The sequence below is a fragment of the Callithrix jacchus genome, chromosome 9 (assembly GCF_049354715.1).
Source record: "Callithrix jacchus isolate 240 chromosome 9, calJac240_pri, whole genome shotgun sequence".
Lineage (NCBI taxonomy): Eukaryota > Metazoa > Chordata > Mammalia > Primates > Cebidae > Callithrix > Callithrix jacchus.
The window spans coordinates 2,511,187-2,521,969 of NC_133510.1; the positions used below are offsets into that span (position 1 = coordinate 2,511,187).

Genomic DNA, 10,783 nt, shown 5'->3' on the forward strand with positions numbered 1-10,783 from the left:
GAACTGCAGGGACCATGCCTTCCCTCCTCTCTCTTTGCCTCCAATTGAAGGAGTTGACTGTCTGCTCTGGTTGGGACAGGCATTGCCAACCCTACCTGCTTTCCTTTCTGTCCTGGACCTTGACCTCAAGCTGCCCTGGGGAAGGAGGTGGTAAGTGTTGAGATTCCCATGCTAACATGGGTTTTTAGTATCCAGAACTCCAAATGGGCAGGTGATATCTTTTCAGTGAAGCATCTGGCCTCTGGGAGAATGATTTCCGAATCTGGGTCCTGGAATGCCAGGTACTGCACCTGCTCCGTGGAAGGAGTGGGGTGGGGGTATTGTTCTGGAGGGATTGCCTGGGATCTCTGGAAACAGTGACACATCACAAAGGGAAACCACAGTAACTGCCTCAGGCCTCTAGCGGAGAACCCGGGTAAGGAGTTCCCCAGAGAGCTTGACTGACAGCTCTAGTCTACTCCCTTGGGCAATGGAGATTTCCTGAGGCTGCCCCTGAACCGAATTTGAGAATGAGCTGGGGTGCTCTGTGTGTGTGTGAGTGTGTGTGTGTGTTCTTGCTGCTGGTAGCTGCGGAGTGGTGGAAAGAGAGAGCACTAAAGACACAGATCTGGACTTGAATCTCAGTTCCAACACTGAATTGATTGAGGCTTAGTTTCTGAATATGTAAAATGGGGACAAGAAGTTGTTGGGGAGAAAAATATATGACTCCTAAGAGGTTTTGCGCAAATAGTTTCCTTATAGTTTTATTGGACTAGGAGGGTGGGGGTGACTGGCTCCTCTGGGAAAACAAAGCTACCCAGGGAAGGTTCTAGAAAATTTCTTTTTATATAACCTTTTCCCATCTAAAGAAGCCTTATCCGTCTTTAGAATTAGATATTAGGCATTCCATCTAATTTTACTTACCTGATTCTATCTACAGAATTCTAATTCTTTAGAATTGGATGGAACCAAGGAAAGGGGAATGGTGAGATTCCTAAGCTGGCATGACCTTTTCATCATAAATGAAATGGTCATCATGAATGTCATGTAACTACGGGCCAAAAAGGTCTTGGGGGACAGTCGGTCCTGTACGCATAGGCTGACCAGAGGAATCTTGAGTTATGTAGTGACTAGGGAGTGTGCGCTGGAGACCCTAGAGGGAGCTGCTGAAGGATCTAAGCGGGAAAGTGTCCCTGAGGACTGGAAGACAGGTTCCTCTTATAGTTCCTAAGAAAAACAATGACAGCTATCATTTACGGAGCATCAGCTATGTGCCAGACACTGTACCCAATTTTATCTCCCAGCAGCCCTATGAAATAGCCCTATTATTTCATAATATTTCTGTATTATGAAATATTTCATATTTCTGTAACAGTTCAGAAACGGACTCTAAGATGCTCAGGGTCACAGGCTAGTACTTGGCAGAGTCAGGACTTGAACCCGGGTCTGTCTGACTGAAAGAGCCCTAGATGGAGACCACTTTGCTAACTGCTTTCTTATTCGGATCTTCAGAGAGGGCGATCCCTTATACATCCAATCGAGAACCTAGACGAATCCTGACAAGGAAATAACCTTAGTTAGGGTTGCTCTTCATCTTCTTAGTTGGAAGTAGAAATTGCAGTTCAGATTTTTGTTAGTGACCCTTCCCAGAGTCCAGTGGGTGCTAATATACTAACAGCACCAAGAAGGTGGCCTCCTGGACCTGTTCCTTCAGAGGAAGAAGCCGATGTCCACAGCTGTTCTCTCACACAGCTCCATTCTTGTGCCTCTTTCCGGTTCCCTGTATCTCAGATTCTCCAGAGTTTGACATCAATCCCAGGGGCAGCTTAGAGTGGATGCGATGGCTCACACCTATCATCCCAGCTACTTGGGAGGCTGAGGTAGGAGGATCACTTGAGCCCAGGAGATTGAGGTTGCAGTGAGCCATGATTGTGTCACTGCACTCCAGCCTGGGCAACAGAGTGAGACCATGTCTCAAAAAAAGCCAAGGGCAGTTTAGCTCTTTAGCCTCTGCAGAAAGTTCTGGCAGAGTCTTCTAACCTTTGACTCTACTCCAGTTCCCCTTGTTATGCCCACTGTCCTCAGTCCCTTAGGGCCTCTTTGAAGTTCTTTAGCCATTGCCCCTCAAGTCCCAGATAGATAAAAATCTCTCCAGAAAAAGCAATTCTTCAACCTTATTCAGTCACCGGGCACCCAGCGTCTCACGAGGATCCAGCACAGGTAGGAGGTCCCTGTCCCTCCCTATTCCCTGCTCTCCTCTTGCGTGTCTCCTTTGAAGTGCCTCCTGGCCTCTTCTCTTCTCTAGTGAGTGGGTTTCAGCTGGGACTCCTCAGCAGGGACTCATTGGTAAGGGTCACAATTAAACTTCAGAGGCCACAACCCCTTGAAATTGAATGCAAAGTCACTTAAGTATGTACATTCTCTAGAGAAAGGTCCATTGTTTCAACTTTATTCTTAAAAACTAAGAATTAGGCTGGGCGTCGTAGGCTCACACCTGTATTCCCAGCACTTCGGGAGGCTGAGGTGGGCAGATCACCTGAGGTTAGGAGTTCGAGACCAGCTTGTCTAACGTGGTGAAACCCCATCTCTACTAAAAATACAAAAATTAACCAGGCAAAGTGGCAGGCACCTGTAATTCTAGCTACTCAAGAGGCTGAGACAGGAGAATTGCTTGAACCCAGGAGGCAGATGTTGCAATGAGTGGAGATTGTGTCACTACACTCCAGCGTGGGCAACAGAGCAAGACTCCATCTAAAAAATAAAAAAATAAGGATTAAGTAAAAAAAAGGTAAGAATCACTGAGATAAAGAGTAATGAGACTTTTTAACTTGAGAAATACCCAAGGGGAAATGACTTTTCCTGAACCTGGTATGGGACTCCAGAGTTTTCCACGCTGGATTGAAATTTTCACATAAATCTGATTACTCACCATCGATTCAACACATTCAAATTCTCACACTGGCTTAAGGGGGCCTTTCTCAGGGGTTAGCTCCTACTCTCAAGATGAAGACACGTGTAGCTTCATAGAAATAGGTACAGTTTTATCCTGGTATGGCTAAAATCTGCTCTTAGAGAAAATGTTATTTCCCTAAGAGATGTAAACCAGCCTCCAACATGAACACGCAGTTTTACATGACTCAGGATCACCATAAATGAGAGTCTCTGCTTGATATGTACGATCAAATGGCTCACTAGAAGTTTTCCCAGAACGAAGGAATAGTCCTTTCCCAAATATATTTAGGGGTATACTTCTTGCAAGACATAAAATTGCTTGTATTTTTGAAAAGGCAGGTTTTCAGAAGTATCTTCCTCATTTATATGCTTTGAAGAAGAACTTCAGCCGGGATACCTTGCTACAGTAAGAAATGTTTCTGAATAAAAGACAAGAAAAAAGGACAGTTCGAGCTACCATTTCCCCCTCACATTTAGACTGTCTCCAGAAAGTGAATTCTCTTCTGCTTGGAAGCACTGTGCTTAGGGAAAGAGCCCTGCTCTGTAAATAATGCTGTAATGGTGCCACCTGTCGGGGGAATAGGGACATTACAAGGGGAGCTTCAAAGGGAATTATGGCTTTGACTTCAGCAAGCACCATCAAATACATGCCTAAGGGCCTGGTTCTCTGCCAAATGGTGGGTGGCCAGGAGAGAAGGTAAGGTAAGTAAAGAGGATGTATTTGAAAAAGGTAAAAAAACAGCTGCAATAAACTCCTGACAAGTCTCCCCGGGCCTTGCTCATATCCCTTTCAGCCGAAGGTTCATCTTCCTAAACCAGAGTTCTGAACATTCATTCTTCTCAGAAATCTGTGTGTCCCCAGCACTTCCTAAGCAAGGTTTAAAGCCAGTGGGCATGGGGAGCCACGGTCCTCCCGAATTAGACCCCGGGGTATTGTTTTAACCTAGGTGTTTCATTTCCCACCTACCTCTTCCAGACACCATCCCACCAGGTCAGAAGCCCAGATCATCTGCCCTTGGGAAGAATGACTGACAGAGAGGGAACTGAGGCCAGACAGTGCTCACGCACCTAATGCTGGCACACTGTTGATGTCTGTATTCTCCCATGCACTTCTATTCTCTGGGCCATTTTGAATATTAGTGAAGCGGCATTTCTTATAAAGAAAAAAAAAGTCCTCTATTGTCTATGGGAGTTTATTCCAGGCTACAAAACCTAGTGTGCAAGTTTTAATGCCGGCACATTTTCTGATCTTGCTAGAACATGTTCAGGGAAGGTGTTCAGACAACAACTAGGACGAACGTTCCTTCAAATGATCCTTAAATGGCTGATTAACCTAAACATCGAGGGATTATGGATTTGCAGTCATGCCACTTGGACTCACAACTAGGGTCAGGCATGTGTAGGCAAAGGCGACTGTGTTGTGACTGCTGTGTGGCCAACATCAGTTGAAAGCTGCCACCAATTACAGACACATTCCATTTCAGAGATGTTACCATGTGGGGTGGGGGGAAGTCTGTCTGGAATTAGTAGTAAGGGACTTTTCTTATAATTGGCAGAAAATGTATGGAATTGAATCTTAAGTATATAAAATCTAAACAATGACAAGATTTTGGAGCCAGGAATTAAGAAAACACACGTTATAATCATATAAATGTTAGAAAATGTTGGCTGCGCGCGGTGGCTCACGGCTGTAATCCCACACTTTGGGATGCCATGGGCAAATCACAAGGTCAAGAGTTCGAGACCAACCTGGCCAACATGGTGAAACCCCATCTCCACTAAAAATGCAAAAATTAGCTGGGCGTGGTGGTGCGCGCCTGTAGTCCCAGCATCTTGGGAGGCTGAGGCAGGAGAATCGCTTGAACCTGGGAGGCAGAGGCTGCAGTGATCCAAGACTGCACCACTGCATTCCAGCTTGGGTGACAGAACACGACTCCATGTTAAAACAAATAAAATCTTATAAAATGTTATTGGCGAAAGAAACTTTAGCTCTTTAAAGCAAGCAGTTTTTATGGCTTAAATAGCAGACACAGCTGGAAGGCAAAACAGGTTTCCTGAAATTAAGAGTCCCATTTTTATACTAGATCCTGGATTCTAAAAAGAGGGAATCAGCCCATTCCCAATCCGTTGCATCCACACCCCTGAGTCCATGCAGGCTGCCTCGGTTTGATTCCTTATCAACTCTAGGACTCACAAATCAGTCATTTCATTGGTTTCAAGAAGAACTATTGTGTAATCCTGCTGTCATTTAAAATATTTTACTGCAGATTAAATAGGAAAATGGGGGTGGGTGAGGAAGGGATCACCGGGAAAGTCCCATGAAGAAGTTCATGCCTTTCACAGGCTCTTCCACCCAATCCTTCCTTCCTTTCTTTCTGCTCCTGCCGTCTTGCTCAGCATTACAAGCACACGCTCCTATTTTGATAAAAATAGTTTATTTCACATGTAGCCTCCCTGGGTGGGGGAAATTTATCTTATTTTTACCCCAAGTACTTCATTAACAGGTACAGCCTCCTTCTAAGAGAATTGTTGGTGAGCAAATATTAATTATGTCGTTGTACATAACTAAAGAAATGGGTGATGTGCGCACGGTCACACAGCTGATGACTGTTAGGAACAGAAGCCTGTTCACCTGTACTATAGAACAATATTTTTCTCATTAAATGGTACTACACCTTAATGTGCTATAAATGGTTACAATATGCTAAGGAAAGCTTCACATAATTTGAATCCAGCTTCGAGAATAAAAAGTCAAAACATTTTTTATAGCAGGTGAATAAGTCTTCGCAGCATGATGGAAAAATACATCCAAAAAGAGAACCAAGACTGAGCGACTCTGTCAGCAAGTGTTTACCAACTGCCTGCTATGTGTCATCAAAGGCCGCAGGCACTGCAGCCAACTCCAGGAAGCCATGGTCCTTGCCTTTAAGGAGCTCGCAGTCTAATTATGAGGGAATAATTGAATTGGGATGGAGTGTTCTTGAATCAGGACGGAGTGCTTCTCGGAAGATCAAAGGGAAAATCTGTTCTCTATGAGCATCGTCCACTTCAATTTTCATGGGAATGGCGTGTGGGGGGGAGGGGCAAGTGTGTATGCAGGTGGGACAAGGTACATGGAGAAGAAAGTTAAAAAAATGTGTGATATGGAGTGGTGGGCTTGTAAAAATAAAAGCTTTTTTTTTAAAAAAGGAAGTTAAAAAAAATGCCCAGAAAATCCATAACATTTTATGCTACAGAGGACATCAAGTATGACACTGGAAGAAAAGTAGTAGCAGAGGCAGCATTCTAGTAATTTTCTGGAAAAAGTAAGTACAGTGGAGTTGGCAAGACAAAATAAAAAACCTACGCATGGCCCCCACGCCAATGCACGAAATACAGGTAATGTAAAAATAGAATTTTAGAGTTTATACAACGAGAAAAATAAAGTCTCATAAACACGGCAGGATGGGATTCACACCTAGAACCTGGCAGTGAAAAAAGGTACATAATTGTTCCATAGAAACCGAACTAAGTTCTGACGTGCAGCTGGAAAAGGGTTGCTGGTTATGGGTCACACACCATGTATTTACGGGAAACCTGCTTCTGGGCTAGAAGCAGCTTCTTTGCTGTAATCTACAGAAAGTTAGTTTTTGTTTTTGGCATTTGTAAAATTCAGGAAGGAAAGAGGGAAGAAAAGGGGCTGATAAGGGATGAAGGAAGGAAAGAGACAAAAGAAAATAAGTGTAAGGAATGAAATAAAACCAAAGAAAATGATAGAAGGAAAGTCAGAGTAGCCCTTGTCTGGGCCTTTTAGGTTCCTGAGCATGGAAACAAGAAAGGAATCGTCTAGTAAAGATAAAGGAGAGGAAAAAAAATCATGTGTTTTTTTTGAGACTGAGTTTCGCTCTTGTTACCCAGGCTGGAGCGCAATGGTGCGATCTCGGCTCACTGCAACCTCCGCCTCCTGGGTTCAGGCAATTCTCCTGCCTCAGCCTCCTGAGTAGCTGGGATTACAGGCACGTGCCACCATGCCCAGCTAATTTTTGTATTTTTAGTAGAGACGGGGTTTCACCGTGTTGATCAGGATGGTCTCGATGTCTTGACCTTGTGATCCACCCGCCTCGGCCTCCCAAAGTGCTGGGATTACAGGCTTGAGACACCGTCCCCGGTCATCATGTCCTTTTTAAAATGTGCCAAAGGCTAACAAAACAGATACACACACTGGATTATAGATCCCAGGAGCAAATAATGAAACCGGCACAAAACCAAGTTCCAGAATCCGAGGATATGTTGTTTAATGTAAATTTCATTCCTCAGAAGGAAGAGGTGACACAGTACAGATTGCTATTCTGGATCTCTAATTCTGACCCACAAAGATGGAACTGATTAGTGAAACAGAAGTGAAAAATCTTTGAGGGGAAGTAACCATATTACTGAGTTTCTGGTAGCCAGCAACATAACGTGAAATATGTGTCTAGGGTTATGAAAAACTTGACTTCAGATCAAGGCTATGATTTTCATAGCTTGAGACAGTATGGGGGGAAACGTTCAAAGAAGATTAAATTCAGTCAGAACAGTTTCTTTGGAGTTCACTGAAGAGGAGTGAACGGAATGCCTAGAGACCTTGCCAGTGATTTCAGATTCAGAGACAGCTGGCAGACAGCGCAACTGAGAAAGTGGTACCCATATTTCAACCTTTTAAAAGCGAAGCCATAAAGCAAAAACTGGGGAGTTTCATTATTAAAAAATTAAAGATTTCTGTTCCATAAAGGGGATTATTAACAAAGTTAACAGGCGGATGGCAGAATGGAGAAGATATTTGCTTTCTCTAAAACTGACAAGGGTGTAATATCACCCTAAATATAGGAGGAACTCCTGCAAATGAATAGGAAAAAGCAACTCAATTAAAAAAAAAAAAAAAAAAAAAAGGAGGCTGGGCACAGTGACTCACTCCTGTAATCCCAGCACTTTGGGAGGCCGAGGCAGGCGGATCACCTGAGGTTGGGAGTCCAAGACCAACCTGACCAACATGGAGAAACCCCATCTCTACTGTAAATAGAAAATTAGCCAGGCATGGTGGTGGGCGCATATTACCTCAGCTACCCAGAAGGTTGAGGCAGGAGAATTGCCTGAACCCTGGAGGTGGAGGTTGCAGTGAGCCAAGATTGTGCCATTGCACTCCAGCCTGGGCAACAAAAGCAAGACTCTGTCAAAAAAAAAAAGGAGCAAAAAATACGAATAGGCAATTAATTGCCGAGGAGAAAGCTAATGAGTATATGGAAATTTGATACAAACATTAGTAATCAAATGCAAATTAAACTAATGATGAGATATCACTTTATTCCTATCAAACCAGTGAATAGAAATCTAGAAAATTGCAAGTGTTGGCTGGGTGCAGTGGCTCATGCCTGTAATCCCAGTACTTCAGGAGGCCAAAGCAGGAGAACTGCTTGACCCCAGGAGTTTGAGACTGGCCTAGGCAACATAGTGAGATCCCACCTCTACAAAAAATTAAAAAATTAGCCGGGCATGGTGGCATGCACCTATAGTCCCATCTACTCAGGAGGCTGAAGCAGGAGGATCACTTGAGCCCAGGAGACTGCAGTGAGCCATAACCATGCCACTGCACCCCAGCCTGGGCAACAGAGTGAGACTCTGTCTCAAAAAAAAAAAAATTGCAAGTGTTGTTAGATGTGGAAATACAGAATCTTGCACTGTTGCAAGACTGGTCTGACCACTTTTGGGAAGCGATATGGCATTACTTGGACACATTAAACAGATTCATATCCAGCAGCCCAGCAGCCATTCCTCCCCTAAGTAACATAAAACAAATTCTTACAAGTTCACAAGGGGTCCAATGCAAGGATGTTCAATTCAGGGTTATTTGAAGTAGTATAGCATTGGAAGCAGCATGGGAGCTCCTCAGTGGAAGAGTGGACAGATGCATACCACGGACCTTTAGGCATCAATGTGAAGTAATAGATTAAATATTAACACCTGGCAATGTGGATGGAGCTAAAAAATAGTGCTTAGGTTAAAAAATATGTATGTAATAAGACAAATATCTCAGTAGCTTTGGAGTACACTTAAAAATCCATGCCCACAAAATAATAACTATGTTTAGAAAACACATAAATGGAAATATGCACATTAAACAAATTAGAAAATTGCCTATTGTAGGGAGAAAATGGGATTTGAAGGTTATAAAGAAATAATAAATAAATGAAACGAGAGGGCCTTTCTGTCAGGGTCCGATGATAGTGTGCCACGAACTGAGGAGTATGACTAATTCAATCCTTTCAGGAACAAACAAAACTTCAAAACATAGCAAAACAAAACAAAACAAAAAATCCATAAATTATAACACCTGAAAAGATGAAACTGGAATGAGAAAAAACTTGCAAAAAAGAAAACTGAACACAAAATGGGCTTGTTATTTTGAACATGTACAAAAAACAGGTAAGTCTGATGCTCCGGCACATGGACACAGTTAACAGTTAGAAGAGGAGAGAAACATCTCTGGAGGTGCTAATTGAAGCGCTTGAAATACTTTGTTATGTAATCCTGGTACCCACACTGAGGCAGAGTTGTCCTAGTTAAGACTCTTCAGCTATGAATCTTCGGTTTAAGAAACCGGTCCATTTCTGCCAGCTTTAAGCCAGACAACAACAAAAGGCATTTGTTCTATGGGTGTAAGGTTATTTCACAGACCCCAAGAGTAAGAATGCAGCTGGGTCTTCAAGGCTGAAGCAAACCAAGTGCTCCCAGATGCTCTAAATATATTTCTCATCTCCTAGATAAACCGTATTTCTATATGTTAAACAAGATTTCAGAGGAGGTCACTAACTAATGATAGGTGCCTCAGGGGCTTCCCTGAGGGTTCAGGGCTGCGGACATTCCCCCCACTCCTATCAGAACAGCTTTGTTTTTATTTGGTTAAGACATCAGGATCCTGCCTAAGAGTTCATTGAGGAAACAGCACTACAGCATCTCCTCTGGCCAGATACTGTGCGAAGAATTACAAAATAAATCACAGACGAGTGGAGAAGATAGAAAAGTAAATACTGTAATCCCAGCACTTTGGGAGGCCGAGGCGGGTGGATCACGAGGTCAAGACATCGAGACCATCCTGGTCAACATGGTGAAACCCCGTCTCTACTAAAAATGCAAAAAATTAGCTGGGCATGGTGGCATATGCCTGTAATCCCAGATACTCGGGAGGCTGAGGCGGGATAATTGCCTGAACCCAGGAGGCGGAGGTTGCGGTGAGCGGAGGTCGCGCCATTGCACTCCAGCCTGGGTAACAAGAGCGAAACTCCATCTCAAAAAAAAAAAAAAAAAAAGAAAAGAAAGAAAGAAAAAAGAAAAGTAAATACACTGTAAAACAATAAGGGAGTACAGTGACAGAAAAACGCACAGATTATTAAGGGAAATCAAAGAAAGTCGAGTAAATCCAGAAAGGGGTAGGGTTTACGGGAGTACCTGGAAAGGGGAGGTAAGGCAGCTCAAAGGACACTTGTTCAATGGCGGGAAGAGGACTCAACACTTAGACAATGCGCTGTAAGTGGGGGTTATCACTGCGAAAGAACGAGGCCCCGGATCCGTGGTCAAGGCTGGGAGCTGCGGAGGCGGGATGTCATTGGCAGAGTCCTCTGCTCAGGTCTGCGTCAAGCCCTGCTTCGCTCCCATCCCATCCTGCGCCAATGGGGCGCAGCATCTCAGCCACGCCACTCGGCCAGGAGGGGATCCTCTGCCTCAAGGTCCTCATCTCCAGCTGGATGGACTGAGCAGCCGCACTGGTGCCCCAGAATAGATCGTGTTCCCCAAAGGTTGTCAGGTTACCGCAATACCGCGCGGGCGTGGCGGCCAAGGA

At 44.0% G+C, this 10,783-nt stretch overlaps 1 long non-coding RNA gene across 1 annotated transcript; it reads right to left on the minus strand.

Annotated features, from left to right (window-relative positions):
- Nucleotides 1-716: 716 nt before the first annotated feature.
- On the minus strand, nt 717-10,721 carry LOC108593061 (uncharacterized). Its single transcript, XR_004728517.3, has 2 exons — nt 10,393-10,721; nt 717-2,730 (listed from the first exon to the last, which is right to left on the minus strand). It is a non-coding gene; the product is annotated as an uncharacterized LOC108593061 (long non-coding RNA).
- Nucleotides 10,722-10,783: the final 62 nt, after the last annotated feature.